The sequence below is a fragment of the Ictidomys tridecemlineatus genome, chromosome 2, assembly GCF_052094955.1.
Source record: "Ictidomys tridecemlineatus isolate mIctTri1 chromosome 2, mIctTri1.hap1, whole genome shotgun sequence".
Lineage (NCBI taxonomy): Eukaryota > Metazoa > Chordata > Mammalia > Rodentia > Sciuridae > Ictidomys > Ictidomys tridecemlineatus.
The window spans coordinates 91,593,443-91,612,892 of record NC_135478.1 but is presented as its reverse complement, the minus strand read 5'-3'; the positions used below and the strand labels follow the sequence as shown (position 1 = coordinate 91,612,892).

At 39.7% G+C, this 19,450-nt stretch overlaps 1 long non-coding RNA gene across 1 annotated transcript; it reads left to right on the top strand.

Moving 5' to 3' along the window:
- Positions 1-24: 24 nt before the first annotated feature.
- On the top strand, positions 25-4,970 carry LOC144375244 (uncharacterized). Its single transcript, XR_013434831.1, has 2 exons — positions 25-390; positions 3,893-4,970. It is a non-coding gene; the product is annotated as an uncharacterized LOC144375244 (long non-coding RNA).
- The last annotated feature ends 14,480 nt before the right edge of the window (positions 4,971-19,450 follow it).

Below are 19,450 nucleotides of genomic sequence, written 5' to 3'. Positions count from 1 at the left end.
GACCAATAGAAAGCCAAAGCCAGGGGGGCCGGTCAACAGAGCCAATGAAGGGTCAGGGAGGGGTGGGGCCTCTAGCGCAGGCGGGCGGACCCTGGAGGACTCTGCTCCGTCCAGAGCCCAGATGGGCGAGTGTGGGCGTGGCGGAAAGGGCTTTCCATACCCTACTTCTTAGGAGACTGAAATGGAAGTTAGCGTCACCTGAGGGCCCTCCTTCTGCAGAGTGGGCTTTCTGGAGTGGGTGGGTCAAGTTTACGGAGCGCGGAGGGCTCTAAGGGCCGTGGTGAATATGAAAATGCCTGTGGTTGGAAGGCTTTTGTTAAAACCTCAGAGCAAGGCCTCAGATCTTCCTCCCACTCCTCCTGCCTGACCTGCTGAGGCAGGAATTGGGCGGTAAGTAAATCGGATCAAGGAGGCCCATTTTGAGTGAGTTGGGGAAGTTGGAGACTGTACTCTCAGAGATTGAAACGTTAATGCCTTCTGTGCCCTTCCTCCACCCTTATCAAGAACCTGCCCCTGCTCCCACCTGTTACTAAGGTAACCAGTCCCAGGAATGGCCCCTCCCTAAAGACAGTGATAAAAGTTGTTAATTAATGTGTCCTGGGCTGCTCCACCCTGTCCTTCCCTCTTCAGCCCATTTGTTTCACACCTTTTGGCCATCTCACAGAGCATTTGCTGGGCCTAGTTATGTACACCGGAAGGAAAAAGATAAGGGGAAGAGAGCAGGAGAACAAAGGAAGCCTAAGACACATACCAAGGGCAGAACACCTGGCTTCTGGGGATACCAGCTATGGCCCTCTTCTCCCTCCCAGGAGAGGTCTATGTTACCCCTTTTTAAGTAAACCTTGATTTATGTGCTTTCCTGGGGTACTTCTCTAATGTTCAAATTTCAACATGTGAGGGAGCAGAACTGTCACTGATAACTGGAGCTAACACTGCCTTGTTGTTACCGCTTTTTACCAATCCTTACTTCCCAAATGCTCAAGTATAATATGAGAGAAGCACTGGAGGCAAGTGTAGAATGGAAAGTGGAAGGCTTTATTAAAGGGTAGCAGAAAAGACCGCCCCCCCCAGGAAGAAGGGGACCTGAAAGGAGGAATTCATGGAAAGAGGAGATCCTCCCTTTTTTATATGTAAGGTCTTCTTTTAGTCCCCCACATTCCTGTCCTTTGTTTTCCTGCAGTGATAGAATGTAGGTGAGGAGGCCAAAAGGTGGGAAATTGGTGGACCAACTGGGCAGGGAGGGCCTGGGGTAGTTTGATTAGCACGTCCCTGTTTGCTGAGAGCTACTTCATTGACAGTTCTTTAAGATGGGCCCTAAGCCTTGGAGACATTAACATTTCAATTTCCCCAGGTGTTGTTCTGGTTTCCTGGGCTCACAGCGGATTCTATCTTCTTTTTGGACTCCAGTCTCAATATGGTTTCCATTTTCTTTATCCTACCGGATAATAGACCGCATTTACCCAACTACACTAAGGACCTATCTTTAAATCTGGGCTCACTGTGCCCACTGGATGATAATGACTTAGGGTCTCCTCTAGCAGCCAAACTGCAAGTAATAGGCTAAGCCTTTAAGAACAAGGCTTATTGAAAACACTTGGACAACCAAGGGCTCTCAAATCCCAGGTGCCGTTTTAAATTGATGTTCTGAGAAACTGATGTGACTCCATTTTTGAAAAACCAGCCTATACCTCAGAGCAGGGCCTGTCCAAAGGAGGGAGGGGGGGATGACCCTTGACCTTGCAAGTTTAGCATATACACTCTTGCAACCCTTCTTGGCCCAAACCAATCAGTTCAAATGTGTCCACCATTTGAACTAGCCAGTTACCTGACTGGTCCCTGCCAATGAATGTGCTAATCAATGTAAGAGTTGTTGTTTGATTTCCTATGGTGTGAAATGATTTGCTGTGTGATGTTGTGACGCATAGAGTATCCCCCCAAAAAAACTATAAATCCTCACTGAACTAAGGGTCAGGACTCACTCCTCGGCACCACTGCGATGCAGTCGGTTGTGAGTCCAGGCTCCAGTTGCAATAAAGACTCTTGTGTGATTGCATCGGATACGGCTCCTGGAGGTCTATTGGGGTCTCACGAATCTGGCATTACACCACCATGCCCAACTTTTACCCCAACCCTTTTTTAAGTTTTTTTAGACAGTCTTGTTAAGTTACCCTGTAATGCAAGATTTACCTATCTATACTGACTGCCTGTCTAATTCTGGCTTAACCAGCCATGAACTTTGAATCTTCCATTTTAGCCTCCCAAGTAGTTGAGATTACAGGCATGCACTACTGGCTAGCTCACATTTCTTTTTGGATGAGGAAAATGTTCTAAAATTGGCTGTGGGAATGGTTGCCAAACTCTGTGAATATAGTAAAAATTGGATTGTGAAATCTAAATAAGTGAATTCTATGCTATGTGAATTATACATCAATAAAGTAGTTACAATAATAATTGTAAGGCCCTTGCTTAGCATCTGGCCATCTTTAAGTGACAGCTGCCATCTTAAGAAAAAGTTTTGCTTTCCCACCCAAGGATCTTTCAGAGAAAGGCCCACCATTCCCTCATACCGAAACCACCCTTAACGGCTCACATTAGGGCCCACCCAGCTCTAATCCCTGAGCCTCCCCCATAAAAGTCTCAAACCCCAAGCCTGTGTTGCCTCTCTACATCTATGGAGAGATGGCTTTTACTTGTCAGCTGTGACAAACTATGTGTATCTCTGCCTGGTCTCTGTGTTTCATTTCTTGCTCACCTGTCTCCCAGTTCCTTGCTTTCCTTTCAATAATATCATTATGTGCTGAGAGCCATAGCCAAGTAGGAATGATGCATGGCATTTTTGGTTGAAAGTGTAAAGGTAAAATTTCTAAGCTGATTCTAAGCTACAAAAGTCTGAGTTAAAGTGTAAAAGACTGGGCATTGTAAAGCTTCTAAATGGCAAGGCCTGGGCTAAAAAGTAAAGACTAGGTATTGTTAAAATTCTTCTGCTACCCCCAGAACCTGTAATCTCTGCAAGTTGTTAGGACAATGCGGGAACTGCCCAGTAAATATCTCCATTGATTCCCTGGTTGTTTAATAGCTAAGGACTCCAGGTAACCCAGCACGTAAGCATCTAGGCTCCAAAACCAATCAGTTTAAATTTGTACCCTGCTTAGGAATGACCAATCACCCCTGCCCGCCCTGTTCCGCCAATGAATGTACTAATCCCGTCTCAGAGTTGTTTTTCAATTTTCCCGCGCCTCATGATGATTTGTTCTGATGTATGCAAAGCCCACCGCCCTCTCCAGAAAGTGTACTTAAGCTCTGCTTGACCTCTTCTCTGGGCTCTGGGCTGCTCTCCCTTCTTGAGTGAGCACGGAGCCCCAGCGTGCTGGAATGGATCCCCAATAAATCCCCGTTGCCAATTGCATGAAGTCAGTCTCTCGTGTGGTCTCTTTCTCCAACACTCCGCTGGACCCTTATAAAAGGGCCAGCAAGCCATTGAGATGATAATGATCATGTTAAGATGTGCATTGTTGCTATGGTCTGAAATTAGGCCTCATGCATTAGACCCCTGCTGTCTGCTTCTGCCTGCTACTTGTATGTTATGTGTGCACACTTGTGTTTTGTGTTGTATGTCTGTGTGTGTGTATGTCCATATATCATATATGAGGAGCACTCATGAAAAAATGGATCCGAATTTTTTTTTATTCATGTGATTTTAATAGTTTAAATTGGGTAAACAGATATTGAGGATTGTTTTAATATGTGAACAAATAAGGAGGTTAACAGATGTTTGTTTACTTTCACCTTTCCTTTTCATTATATTTAATAATTCTGTTCAGGATAATGTAAATTGTTCAGAAAATTGTTTTCTTAGTACCTGTTGGAATGTTACATTTTTTTTTTTTTTTAGCCATCATTGCCAGAATTCCTATCTTCATCCCAGTGCCGGTGAAGACAAGGATAAAACCAAACTACAGCTTCTTCGATAGCTATCACAGTAAACTGTATAAACTGATGTATCAATGAATAATAACTCAACAAGTAATGCTCAATCAAGGAATCGATTTACTTTGGGAGGAAATGGACATATTGATAGATTCCTCTGCTTTGAACTGCTTGCAGAACTTGCCTGGACTATGTATCACTTGTATACATTATTAACTATCTGTTGGTGCAGCGAATTGTGGTAATGCTGGAGTATCTTTGCTGATGGTGTCACTGGTGGTACAATTTTTCAAAGGAGCCGTCAACTGGCTTAGTGTCGTGGCATTTCTGTATCCTCCTCCCTTCTGCTAGTGATGGTCTAAAATTTGGGGGCCAACAGAGGTGAGGCAAAGAACCTCACCCCCCCACTGGTGCAAAGGCCAAATTTGGGGACCAACAGAGGTGAGGCAAAGAACCTCACCCCCCGACTGGTGCATAGGCCTATCCACAAGTATGGCTATATACTGCACCGGTAGTCAGTGACCGGTATGATCCAATTGCAGTGGTACCAACCTAAGACAGGAGGCTGATGCCTAGAGGTCAGCTCATCCGATGACGGGTAAGGACCATATGTTGTATTGGACAACCTAACAGGCACAGTCCCTAAGCCACATTGCTTGTTGTTTAATTAAACAGAAAGGGGGAAATGCTGAGAGCCATAGCCAAGTAGGAATGACAAGCATGGCATTTTTGGTTGAAAGGTGATGCCAGCAAGCCATTGAGATGATAATGATTATGTTAAGATGTGCATTCAATTGGACATTAGACCACTGCTGTCTGCCTCTGCCTGCTACTTTGGAGCTCTTGAGTTCCCATTGGTTGGGGAAGTGCGGTAGGAGGGAATTCCGGAGGAGAGATTTCCTGTTAGTAGTGTGTCCCCGGGAGGAGCTTTGTGGCATGGCGGTCGGCATTTTTCCTGGGAGCGTGTGTGGAATGTGTCCCGGGAGAAGGCCGCGTGTGTGGCATTTGCGGGAGGTTTGGAAATAAAGCTTGTTCCTGCTTGAGTGGCTCGTGATTTTGTGCCCAGCCAGACTGTGGCAATTATGGGGCTGAGGTTGTGGCTCAGTGGTAGAGCATTTGCCTACCATGTGGGAGACCTGGGTTTGATCCTCAGCACCACATAAAAATAAAGAAAATAAAGGTATGATGTAATGCCAGATTCCTGGGACCCCAATAGATTTCCAGGAGCTGAATCCGATGCAATCACATAAGAGTCTTTATTGCAAGCCCAAGCCTGGACTCACAACCGTTTCTGTCGCAGCGGTCCCGAGAAGTGAGTCCTGACCCTTAGTTCAGTGAGGATTTATAGGTTTTTCAGGGATACTCTATGTGTCACAACATCACACAGCAAATCATTTCACACTGTAGGAAAATCAAACAACAACTCTTAACATTGATTAGCACATTCAGTGACGGGAACAAGTTGGGTAAGGGTGATTGGTTAGTTCAAGTTGTAGATACATTTGAACCGATTGGTTTGGGCCATCACGAGGGGTTGCCAGAGTGTATATGCTAAACTTACAGGGTTGCCTAATCATGTTATCAATCACCAGAACTACTGGGAGGGGCACTTGATATTTCACGTATTATCCCTGTCTCACTCTGGTTGTTGCTATGGTCTGAAATTAGGCCTCATGCATTCTTTTGGTCTTTTCAGGAACTTGCATTTGCTGAGTGAAGGACATCTGGTATATACAAATGACCAAGCAGGGTAACTTATGTACCTAGAAATGGGTTTTCAAAGGACAAGGGTCACCCCACACACACTTTGGACAGGCCCTGCTCTGAGGTACAGGCTGGTTTTTCAAAAATGGAGTCACATCAGTTTCTCAATGGCATCCAACTACAACTAAAAAATATTTTTAAAAAATAATAATATCAAAGAACAACATGAAATTTGTTTCATTTTGTTTTGATGCTGGGGATTGAACCCAGGGGCTTGGGCATGCTAGGCACACTACCATTGATTTACACCAATATAAAAATTTAATGCAGCTGAAGAATGGCCACAGAAAAACTACTAGAACAACGAAGGGCAAGGAGTATTGGGGGACAGTTTAAAACAATGCAATTCTTGGGAAAATTTTGTATTATCTTTGTCCCCAATATTGACATCAGATGAATATTGGCATTAGGTCCGCCATTTTAGGCAGGAGCCATTTTATCTAGGGACTCCTCTGTTTCTGTTTAGGAGCATTTTTTTAAAAAATACTTTTTTAGTTGCTGATAGGCCTTTATTTCATTTATTTACTTATATATGGTGCTGAGAATCGAACCCAGTGCCTCTCACATTCTAGTCAAGTGCTCCACCACTGAGTCACAAACCCAGCCCTAGGAAACATTTTATCTAGAGATTCTGAGGCCTCTTCTTAGCCTCCCATAAGAACATGTGCCTGCTAAAGGGTGGACCCCACTCCAGCCCATGATGTAACCCCTTAGCATGGTTGTGAAATTTAAAGCTGCTCTGTGAGTGCCGATAGGCTGCTTGCTATGCTCAGATGGACAGCCTTGTCAATTTGCTCCATGCTTCTGACAATAAATCTCTTGCTTGGGATTCTGGTGTGTGGTGTGGTCCTTGAACTTTGCGAGTGTCCTTTCACCCAACACACAGATCTGTGCCTAGCATAAAACAAGATCTCAGTAACTGTCTGAATGAATTATTTTTTTCTGGAAGATTGGAAAAAAATATAATTATTTGAAAGTCATAAGGAAATTAATAGGGTACACATGAGTTCAAAATTCTTAACTACTGGCTGGGGCTGGGGCTCAGTGGTAGAACACTAGCCTCACACATGTGAGGCCCTGAGTTCGATCCTCAGCACCACATAAAAATAAATAAACAAAAATAAAAATACTGCCAAAGTCTTAAAGAAAAAAGTCCATCAACAAATAAAAATATTTTAAAAATATATTCTTGTTGAATGGTTAAATCACCTGGAAAACTTAAAAATTCTTAACTACTTGGAGTAGAGACCTGAAGATTGACAAATATTTGTGCTTTTAAACATCACACAATTTCAATAAAAGTAATGCATTTGCGAAGTTGGTTAACAACTTGCTGCACTAAACTCTCAGTTTGGAAAATTTCAAATATATATGAAGTAGATAGATTATAATGAAACCCCTATGTACCCATCACCCAGTTTTAACAGTTCTCTATATTCTGCCATTCTTGTCTCATCTCCAGAACTTGTGTCTCTCTACCCACTCCCCACCCACCCTTCATCTGAGTTTAATTGCATCATTAGATGGGTGCATGACTCTGGTTGCCTAGATATGAGCCAAATGAAAGTATTTGAGAATTGAAGCTAGTTCACTGTGTTCTATTTGGTCACTTTCACAAATATAACTATTTAACCAAGACAAGGTGATTCATCTTTGTAGCCATTGCTTAACTATCATGATTTAAAAGACCAACCTAGTTTAGCCTAAATTTGCAAATGGCAAGGTTGTGGACAAGTAATAAAAGGTGTATTCATTGGTAGAATGAAAATGTATCTCTTCATTTGATTGCTTAAGCCAGGTCTCACCTGAATCCTGGCTGGGTTGTTGGATCAAATTCCACTACGTTAAAAATGGTGTCAACAACACTTATTGCACTTTAGAAAACCATCTCTGCAGCTATAGAGAATCATTTTGGTCTGGGCTCATGGAATCTTTTTGGAATTCTGCCAGTGAATTACTTTGTTGCCTTTTTTTTTTAGAGAGAGAGAATTTTTTAATATTTATTTTTAGTTTTCAGAGGACACAACATCTTTGTTTGTATGTGGTGCTGAGGATCAAACCTGGGCTGCACTTATGCCAGGCGAGCACGCTACCACTTGAGCCACATCCCCAGCCCACTTTGTTGCCTTGAACATGTAATTTTCTACCTTAAATTTTTCATCTGTAAAATGGAGTTAAGGATTATTAACTGGGAGCCTGTCTTCAACTTTGCTGAATGTTTGAAGAATACTGAAAATGAAACAGAAACAGAATTTTGAAGTGGTTTCCAGAGAGTAAAAAAAAAAAAAAATAAGGTAGAGACAATTTTCATGCTCCCCCTCTATAATCCTCCTTAGTAGGGAGAATAGGATAGTTTTCTTTTTTTCATATCTTGGGAAATTGAACCACCACTGAACTGTCTTCACAGTGAGCAGTGAACAGTGATGAAAGTTAGACTAGCTGCCAACTCTCTATCCCCAGTCCAATGTCAGGTTCACTTGTACTTCTATTCTTCTAATAAAGAGATCTTGCATAACAAGTTCATTCTTGTACAGTAAATCTGAATTCACATCTCTTAATGGTGATTGTAAACACTGAAGAGTATCGAGAAACAATTCACCTCCATGAAATAAATGCAGGGTCAGAATACTTTCCCTGTGCAATTAAGATTTTTTTTTTTTGTACTGAGGATTGAATTCGGTGTGTTGAAGCACATCCCCTTTTATTTTTTATTTTGAGTTAGTGTCTCACTAAGTTGCTTAGAGCCTTGCTAAGTTGCTGAAGCCAACCTCAGAATTGTCATTCTCTGGCCTTGGCTTCCCCAATTGCTAGAATTACAGGTGTATATCTAGCTAAGTGTTTGTTTTGTAAGGTGCTTTCAATAATACCTGACATATAACAGATTGTTAGCTACTATAAAACAAAATAATAAGGTTCTGAATAATGATGCACACAGCATTATACTAAGTAAGGAAAATATGAACTTTTCACCAGGATTTCTCAGTCTTGGCAATACTGATACTTTGTTGAGAAGGGAGGGGCCATCAGTGAATTCTAGGATATTAAGCACCATCCCTACCTCTAAAAACTAGATTCCAGTAGCACACCCGCCCCGCCGCCGCCGACTGTTGTGATAATTTTAAATGTCCATAGACATTGCCAAATGTGCCCTAAAAGGCAAAGTCACTCCAGTTGAGAACTACTGATGCAAACAATCATCAAATATGCAAACAATAACTCTCCTCCCTTGTATATTTTTGTCATCTACTCTTTTGTGTGTGTGTGTGTGTGTGTGTGTGTGTCTCTCTCTCTCTCTCTCTCTCTCTCTCTCTCTCTCTCTCTCTCTCTCTCTCTCTGCCATTTTCTTCTTGATCTCCTCCATCCACCCTTTGAATTGTGGTCTTCATACAAATTCTTTGGGCCTTTCTACTTCTCACTCTACAGATTCTCCCTGGAGGACCTCATCCAGCGGGCCCTGATGCTCCAGACACTGTAATCATTCTCAGGAAGTCCAAGTCTGGATCTGGGTATTTTGTTTTGATTAGATTTGTTTTTTTGTTTTGTTAGTACTAGGGATCAAACCCAGGACTCACACATGCTAGGCAAATGTTCTGACACTGAGCCACACCTCCAGCCCCCAAGTCTAGACCTATCAACAATGTCCTATGCCCTAACCATCCACATCTTCAGCTGCCCATCAAATCCACCCTCTCATTGCCCCACCTCCCTCCTACTCTGCTGCTTTTTCTGAGTGCCTTATCTTGGTATATGGAATCCATACCAAGGATCTGGGAGTCATCTTTCACTTTCTCCATTAATCCCATATCCAGGCAACTCTATCCCGCATGTGCCACTCACATTGAGCCACTTCTCCATTCCCTTGGCCCCTGAACTTTTCTCAGGCCACACCTCTTGCAAGGGCGCCTGTCTCCTGCCTCCCTCTGTTAGTCTAGCTCTCTGCCAATCCATCCAATCCATTTCCCACCTTGTGGACAAATTAGCTTCCTATACCATAAATTGGACTTTGTCTCTTCCTGTTTTAATCCTTTGGTTTCTTTTTCCTTTCTTTTCTTTTTTTTTTGGGGGGGTGGGGGTGTGGAAAGAAGCTAGGGTTGTAACTTAGGGATACAGAGCTTGTCTAGCAAGCAAAAAAACCCAATCAAGAATAACCATAATCAGGGGCTGGGGTTGTGGCTCAGCAGTAGAGCACTTGCCTGCATGTGTGAGGTACTGAGTTCAAATCCCAGCACCACATACCAATAAGATAAAGGTCCATCAACAAAAAATAATTATAAAAAAAACAAGAATAACCATAATCATATTAATAAATATTTTTTAAATGTCAGGGTAAGTATTCTATTTCCAATAACAATTGGTAAAAGTCAAAATAAGATTTGTAATTCTCTATTTAAAAGCTATCACTTTGAATAACACAACTTTTGAGTTTCATATGAAGTGAATCAAAATTTAAAACATTCAAGTTTCCAAATATATATATATATAATCACATCAAACAGCTACAGAAGAGTGAAAATATAAAACTTCAGGCATTTACCAATAGACATCACTGTAGATCTCAGTTATCCTATTTAACATAAGTTTCCAGGGATTACAATGTATTATAAGTACATCAAGTCAAGTCAACTTTCCCCATCGTCTTAGAAGTGCTGGCAGGATCAAGAAGATAATAAATGGGACTAAGCATCATTCTAAAGATCAAAATCAACACCCTTATTAAATCCATAATTGTGTGCCTTGCTATGTCATGGTAAATGATTCACAGAGAAAATTAGCTAAACCTTGCCTCTCCCCCCCCAGCAGTTTACAATCCAAGGCAGACAGGCTGACGCTCTTGCCCATTTATAGCCAAATTGGACAGATACATTGAAATACAAACATTAAATAAACTGATAAAGGAACAAGACAAACATTATTAAAAACATTATTTTTAAGGCAACTCTACTACTTATTAGGTCGTAATAAGTAGAGTTGCCTTAAAAATTCCAGTTTCAGGTTGTACAACATAAAAAAAAATTAGTACTCTTCTCCATCATCACATTCATTTAGTCATACAAGAATATATACATGCCTCACAATTGTTCCCCAAAATGTCAAGCTTTTATCCAGCCTCATTCTGAAACCCTTATGCCTTCTAGGGACACAATACTTGTAGCAATTTTATATACCATGAATTTGAATGATATTTCCAAATATCATTCACATCTAACTATGTCTGTGCTAAAATAAAATAGCTTTTTTCTTCCAAGCACTGTTGGCAAGATTTCCAACATATAGCTCTTCGAGCCTTACATTGAAGATGTTTTTGTTTTAACTGCCTCAATTCTTTTGAGTTAGTTCTTTAGAATGGCCTCTTTTATTTGAACAGCTAATTATCCCACCATTTGACACTTGGAAAAAATACTGAAGTAGGATGAGTTCTACGTTAAGCCTATTTTAAATTTATTTTTGTTGCTGAGAATGAACCCAGGTTAGGTTGCTTATAACAGTGCATAAGAATAGACTCAAGGGGCTGGAGTTGTGGCTCAGCGGTAGACCACTCGCCTAGCTATGTGAGGTGCTGGGTCTGGTCCTCAGCACCACATAAAAATAAATAAAATAAAGGTATTGTGTCCAACTACAATTAAAGAAAAAAATTTTAAAAAAGAGAGAAGAATGTTAAGATGATTTACAATACAGCATATTGTTCAAAGAACCACAGGTGGAGAAATACGTACATTACCAATATAAGGAAAGAGTTCTATTTGATTTTAAATTATCAAGTATAGGGGCTGGGTTTGTAGGTCAGTGGTAGAGTGCTCCCCTCGCATGCGTGAGGCACTGAGTTCGATCCTCAGCACCACATAAAGCAAAATAAAGATATTGTGTCCACTTATAACTAAAAAATAAATATTTGAAAAAATATTATCCAGTGTAGTTTCATTATAATTAATTATAATTAATTATGAATTTTGTACACTCTTTCCTTCTATGTCAGTTAGAATTGTTTAGTTTTAAGTGACCGATCCAAATTATGAATCAAAGATGCCTGCACCAAAAACAGAGGGTGAAGAACTGCCTAAACAGGCCAATTCAGTAACACTTGTTTAGGCCAAGCTTAATCTTGCGCTTTCACACTGCAATCAGGACTCGATTTATTTCTCAGATTCGCAGTTCCAAGTAGGTTTTCCCAAGCAAGAGTCTAGAGGAGAGGTCCCCGCTCCGAAGCCAAAACCGTACCCAGTCTCCTTTAATGGGAAAGAACGTATCCAGAACCCCCAGAACTGAATCTGGTTGCTTCTGATTGGTCTAACAAGGGTCATGTGCCTATTACTGGACCAATCACTGTGGCTGAGAAATAGGAGCTGTTTCATTGGCTGAAAATGTTGCCAGTCTCACCCAACTAAAAGGCTGGGAAATTTGGGGCTTTCACACCATACCCAACGATGGTTAAATAGAGGAATCTCTCTGTGAACGGTTTCTTTTTAACTACATGCATTGGAAGTGAAAACCAAAGAAGAGTTCTTGGAATTTTCTCTTGACACTTTTATTTCTGGGTGTGAACTTGAAAGACTCAAAATTGAAACTCCAATACTTAGATTCAGAAAAATCCACGTTTCAAGTCACTCTGAAAAAATATCTTTCAATTGACCTTAAATGCCTGACTGAGTCATATAGAGTTACTAGAATAGGTAAAAAAGGGCGACGAAATGATATAATTCCAACTCTCTTGCTTTTTGTTTTTTCTGTAAATGATGATTCATCATTGAGTTTTTTAGTTCCTAGTACTTAACGGGAGGTAGGGAGAGGAATGTCCAGATCTGTCATAATCCCTGAGTTTCTAAAATTCTTGTCAAGCCTCTAAAGGAGAGCTCTGAACGTTTTATTTTATGTCTAAGAATAAAAATATAAATATTGTGGAGAAGCTGGGCATGATGGCTCATGCCTGTAATCCTCCTGCTCAGGAGGTTGAGACAGGAGAACCTGAAGCTCAAGGCCAGCCTGGGCAATTCAAGGAGACTCTGCCTCAAAATAAAAATAAAAAGAGCTGGAGATGTAGTTTAGTAGCAGAGCATCCCTGGGTTCAATCTGCATTCGTGTGTGTGTGTGTGTGTGTGTGTGTGTGTGTGTGTGTGTAGAACTGACTTAATAGAAATATTTTTCCATTGGCTGTTTGCATCTACTCTTTTCTTAAGAGAGATTAGCAAAGATCAGAATGACGTTCCACAAATATTCAAACTTTATGGTATCCGCTATGGAATTACTCTCCCAAGAAAGTGAGATTTATCCTGAACAGAATTATATTGATTGAAAAGATGGCTATAAAGTCTTATATGGCTATAAAGTCTTAATGTTTTTCTTTTAATGCTTTCTTTATTTTTTTCTGATTATGAAATTAAAATGTTAATTGTGAAAACTACTGAAGAGCATGCAAAAGAAAATTTAAAATCACTCACAAGTCTACCACTTAAAGATAACTTCTGTTAGCATGTTGATGTACAACCTTCCACAACTACAATAGCAATAGTTAACATTTACTAAATTTACTGAATGGTTCTCACCTGTAGTTCCAGCTACTCAGGAGGCTGAGACAGTAAGATCATTTGAGCCCTAAGTTTGAGACCAGGCTGAGCAACAGAGTGAGACTCTGTGTATAATATCTTTATGTATGTATCTCTCTCTCTCTCTCTCTCTCTCTCTCTGTGTATGTGTGTGTGTGTATATATATATATATATATATATATATATATATATATATATAAATTAATTACTGAGTTCTTTAAATAACCTAAGCACTATGTGAAGCATTAGAACTTGGATGTTTTTATTTTATTCTTGTAATATTTACATGAGATGCATATTATTATTTCTGTATTCTAGAGCAGGGAAGCTGACTTTTTTCTATGCATAGATCTATTTGGAAAATTTTAGTATTGTAGTGTACATATTATTTTCTCTTTAAAAATATATCATGACACTAACATTATTCCAAGTCATTCCATATTGCCTACAAAATAATTTGGCTTCACCATATTCCTTCATATGAATGAACCATAATTCATGTCACTAAATCTCTATTTATAGATTCTAGATAGCTTCCAATTTTTCATTTTAATGAACACTTCAATGAATGATGAATTCATAAATTATCATAAATATTCATGATTTTTCTCTTAAATAAAATCCCAGAAAGGATAATAGGCTCAAAGAATATAAACATTTTTTAGGGATTTGATAAGCACTGTGGATTTTGTCCAGGGAAAGTTTGTATCAATTTGCATTCCTGTCAACCTATCAATTTTACAAAGAAAGGAATCAATTCTTTCTTTTTTAAAATTTTTAAAAATTTAATGCTGGGGCTTGAACCCAGGAATACTCCACCACTGAGCTACATCCCCAGCTGTTTTTATTTTTTATTTTGAGATAGGGTCTTGCTAGTTTGTCTAGGCTGGCTTTGAATTTAGGATCCTCCTTTCTTAGCTTCCTGAGTCACTGGGATTCCAGGTGTGCACTCTTTTTGAATTTTATTTTGAGACTAGATCTCCCTAAATTGCCCAGGCTCCTTCAAACTTAAGATCCTCTTGCCTCAGCCTTCCGAGTAGCTAGGATTAGAAGCTTGCACCCAGCAGACATGATTCTTGTGCCATGATTATCACTTATTTATCAGTTTATTTAAATCTTGGCTAATATTGCATCTAACTAATACTATCTTTCCTCTTTTGGTTTGTGTCTCCTTTATCTTGGGTAGAGCTGATTATTTTTTCTTTTATGTTTTCCCCATCTTTATTAGAATATAATGGACAAATAAATTTTATATACTCAAGGTGTACAATGTGATGTTTTGATATACATTGTATAATGATCATCACAATCAAGCTATTTAACATGTCCATCATCTCTTTGAATTACTTTCCTGTGTGTATGTATGTGGTAAGAACACTTAGAATCTACTTTCTTAGTAAATTTCATATTTATAATTTATTATTATTAAGTAGAGTTACCATCCAGTATGTTTGATGTCCAAAACTTATTTCTCTTGTAACTGAAACTTTGTGTCATTTGATTCCCCCTATTTTTCCTACCCCCATCTCCTGTCAATCGACTTTCTGCTCTCTGTTCTATGAGTTCAATTTCTTTAGATTCTGTATGTAATGAAATTATGCATTATTTGTCTTGAGTTGAACATTTTTTTTTACCAAGCTAAATGTGTTATTATCTGCATATATAAGAGTGGCTAGTCATGTTGTAATAAATAAACATGCTTTCAACAGTGACTGATTCTTTTTTTTAATTTTTTAAAAAACTTGTTATATATGACAGTAGAATACATTACAATTCTTATTGCACATATGGAGCACAATTTTTCATAGCTGTATTTATACACAAAGTAGAGTCATACCATTTGTGTCTTCATACATGTACTTAGGGTAATGATGTCCATCTCATTCTACCCCCATGCCCCCTCCCTTCCCCTCCCTTCTCTTTGCCCCATCTAGAGTTCATCTAATCCATGTCCCCCCTACCCCATGGAACTGATTCTTGAATATGAAAAGGTAGATCCTTGGGTTGGGGATATAGCTCAGTTGGTAGAGTGCTTGCCTTGAATGTACAAGGTTCTGGGTTCAATCCCCAGCAACACACACACACACACATAGCTCCTATGACTGTCAAAACTTAACAAGTGGCTGTGAGTGTTAGTTTATGCCTGTAAATCCAGCAACTTGGGAGGCTGAAGCAGAAGGATCACAAGTTTATAAGACAGCCTTGGCAATTTAGCAAAGCCCTAAGCAGCTTAGCAAGACCCTGTCTCAAACTAAAAAATAGGACTAGGGATATAGTTCAGTGGTTAAATGCCCCTGGGTTCAATCCCTGATACCCCAAACAACAACAACAACAACTTAACAAGTACATTTTCAAACATAGTTTTATTTATTTATATTTAGACAGTGTCTTACTAAGTTTCCCAGGCTGAGATTACAGGTAAGCTCTACCACATTCAGTTCGAATATATTCTTAAATATATTGCATGCATGGGGCTGGGGTTATGGCTCAGCAATAGAGTGCTCGTCTAGCACATGCAAGGTCCTGGGTTGGATCCTCAGCACCACATAATAATAAATAAAACAAAGGCATCGTGTCCAACTACAACTTAAAAAAATCTTTAAAAAACATGTATATTGCATGTAGATCTCTTGAGAATTTTTTTTACTGTCTGATGAATATGTCAGACTGTAGCTCTTGATGTACAAAATCGCTCTACCCTGCTAAAAAAATTTGCTTCTGTCAAAAAAAAAAATCATTCATCAAGCAGCTCAGGCCTAGGCTATGCTGTATTCTAAGAGTAATAGGAAATATTTAAAGAATTACCAATTCCATTCCTAGGTATATACCCCCTAAATTGAAAACAGGTACTCAAGTCCTTGTTTATAAAAGTTCTTTGCAGCACTAAAAATAATAGCCAAAAAGATAAATGTAACACAAGTGTCCATCACTTGATGAATGAAATAAAAAGTTGTTGTAGATACATAATGGAATACTATGCAGCCATAAAAAGAATGAAGTACAGATACACGTTTCAACATAAATTGTGAGAGGCCATCCTTGCACATGATTTGAGTTACCTCCCTAGCTGGGTGAGAGGCGCTTAGACACAGCTGTGTCAGAGCTTTCCCCACCCTTCTCCAGGTCCAAGGGCTTGTCTGTGCAGAGGCATGTCTGGCTACTACTCCGAAGACCCAATCGTCACCCCTGACCTTGGGATGCTGCCCCCCCTTAATCTTCATTGGATGTGATTTTCCCCAGGATTTTTTGTTCCCCAATAAAAGTCCACTCCCTGGTGCGTTCTCTCTCTCTCTCTCTCTCTCTCTGGCCTCCTCAGTAAACCTGGCTACCACAGTAGGTGGCTGGAGGCTGGAGCTAGGAGGAGCCCCCCCTGAGCTGGTTTAAAGGTAATTAGAGTCTTGTCTCTTTAATTTAAAACTCCCTAGCGTTTTCTCACAATTCAAATCTTCTTTCATGAAGCCATCTCGGGTCTCAGGCTAAAATGAATGACATAGGAAACATGTTAAGTCAAAGAAGCCAGACACAAAAAGTCACACATAATGATATACTGTATGAATCCATTTGTCTCAATTACCCAGAATAGGTAGATCCACAGAGACAGAAAGCCAACTGTTGGATTGCAAGTTCATGCCAGCCTGGACAACTTATAGAGAACCTGTTTCAAAATTAAAAATAAAAAGGGTGGAGATATAGCTCAGTGGAGAAAGGGGTTTAATGGGTCTGGGGTTTCCTTTTTGGGTGATGGAAATATTTTGGAATAAGTATATAGGTGGTAGTTGTACAAATGGTGAATATATTAAATATCACTGAATCGATCAGTTTAAAATGGTTAATTTCATATTATGTGAATTTCATCTCAAATTTTTTAAAAATTACAAAATAAAGGATTAGTGTTTCAGCTGGGTGCAGTAGCGCACTCCTATAATCCCAGCAGCTGGGGAGGCTGAGTTGGGAGGATCAGGAGTTCAAAGCCAACTTCAGCAATGATGAGGCCCTAACTCTAAATAAAATACAAAATAGGGCTGGGGATGTGGCTCAGTGGTTGAGTGCCCCTGAATTCAATCCCTAGTACCAAAAAAAAAAAAATTAGTCTTTCATTTTGGTCTTATGAGAAGTTTGACAAACTCTTCAATATAGTGTGTTCATAATATTCTTACTTTCCCTAACATGTTTATGTTTTCAATGCTTATTTAATTACTAATGTTTATATAGAAAATTATTGACAGGATTTTTGAGAGCCAGATTCTCTTTTTTTAAATTTATTTTTTAGTTTTAGGTGGGCACGATATCCTTATATTTATTTGGTGTTGAGGATAGAACCCAGTGCCTCAAGTGTACTGGGTGTACACTCTATCACTGAGCCACAACCCCAGCCCTGACAGGATGTTTTCCAAATTAATTTCCTCCTCAGTCTTTTATCTGAAAAAAAAAAAAGTAGTAAAGTCCTGCAATTGATGTTCACAGGATAATTCGTACTTGGAAAGGAAGAATTAAATTCAAAAGATTACCATCTTTTTCCTATTACTCAAGGGTGACTGTAGGGGAATTAAGAGATTAGCTGAATGTTTACTTCCATTATCAATGGAGACAATCATGAGATGCTCAGTTACCTCTTCACAGCTGATGCTTAGCACCTGTTTGCCAGATAAATTTTTATCTTCAATTTTATATTGATATATTTTTTAAATTTTTGCATGAAGAAGGAATAGTTATTGTTTGTGTGAGACATATTAGCAATCAGCTACATAATTTTGAAGGTGTCTGAAATCTGTCAGGGGGAAAATCCCTGGGGGGGGGGCTCTTCCATTACTCTACATCTCTTCCTTTTCCTCCCTACTCACTGCTGAACCCCACATCTGGTCTATTCACTCCCTCCCTGAGTGATACTGAACAAAGGATGTTCATAAACTATTTCAGAATGAATGGATAAATAAAAGATGTGCCAAATGAGAGGCAAGGACTGATATTCCATTAATTCCAAATAGGAAGAAATCATCCTAGCTGGGGTGGTCAGGGCTGGTTTGACCTGAGTATAGACTTCCTGGGGGAATTCTGAGATAACCTGACCATCCAGTGTCCCCAGCCTTGTTTTATGATTGCCTTTATGGCTTCTCTTGCAGGCACTTGAGACCTCATCCTACTTCAGGTGAGACAGAGAAACTCACCACCCTATCCTTCAAATTAGAACCCCTTTCTGACTTGTGCATTCATAGGGCTCCCTATTCCTGTTTAACTTTAGGGAAGTAATTTCACATTCTTTCAGATCAGCAACTCCTTTGAGTACCTCTAGGAGTACCCCTTTTCCTTTCATTTCAGTCTTTTATAGCTCAGTGGTAGAGTATTTGCCTAGCAATGCTTGAGGCTAGGGGTTCAAAGGCTAGCACTGCAACAAACAAACAAACAAATACTCATATCATAAAAGTAATGAATGCTCTTCACAGAAACTTGGAAAATGCTGCTGAGTATGGTGGAGCACACCTATAATCATGGCTTGGGTGGCCAAGGCAGGAGAATGGCAAGTTCAAGCCAGCCTGGATAACTTATAGAAAACCTGTTTCAAAATTAAAAATAAAAAAGGTGGGGATATAGCTCAGTGGTAAAACCCCCTTGGGTTCAATTCCCAGTACCCACCCGACACACATACAAAAAAATTTCAGAAAATACTTGAACAGAACGGTGTCCCCCCTCCCCCAACCATAGGTTGAACCTCTAACTGTATTTTCAGATAAGTGCTTTAAGAAGTAATTAAGGCCAAATGAGGTCATAAGGGGACAGCCCTGATCTAATAAGACAGATGAAGATTGATATCCCTAGAAGAGAAGGAGAAAGCAACCTCTCTCCACTATGTAAGGACATAGTGAGGAGACAGGAAGCCAGGAAGAGAGTCCTCAGGAGAAACTGCACTGACCAGCACTTTGGCCTTGATCTTCATAGCCTGGGAGAAAGTACATTTCTTTTGTTTAAGTCACCCAGGCTATGTGCTACATGTTGCAATTAGTCAGTTTGGGCTGACTAATCGTAACATGTAAGAAGAAAATGGATATTATTCCAGAATCTTTGAACAGAGAAGACAATTGCTGCCAACATTTTTTTTTCTCACCCTACTATCTTTCTAGTCTTGGCTCTCTTATACTTCCCTACCTTTTCCCAAATTAAGGATCTTTTTTTTTTTTTTTAAGAGGGAGCGAGAGAGATAGAGATAGAGAATTTTTAATATTTA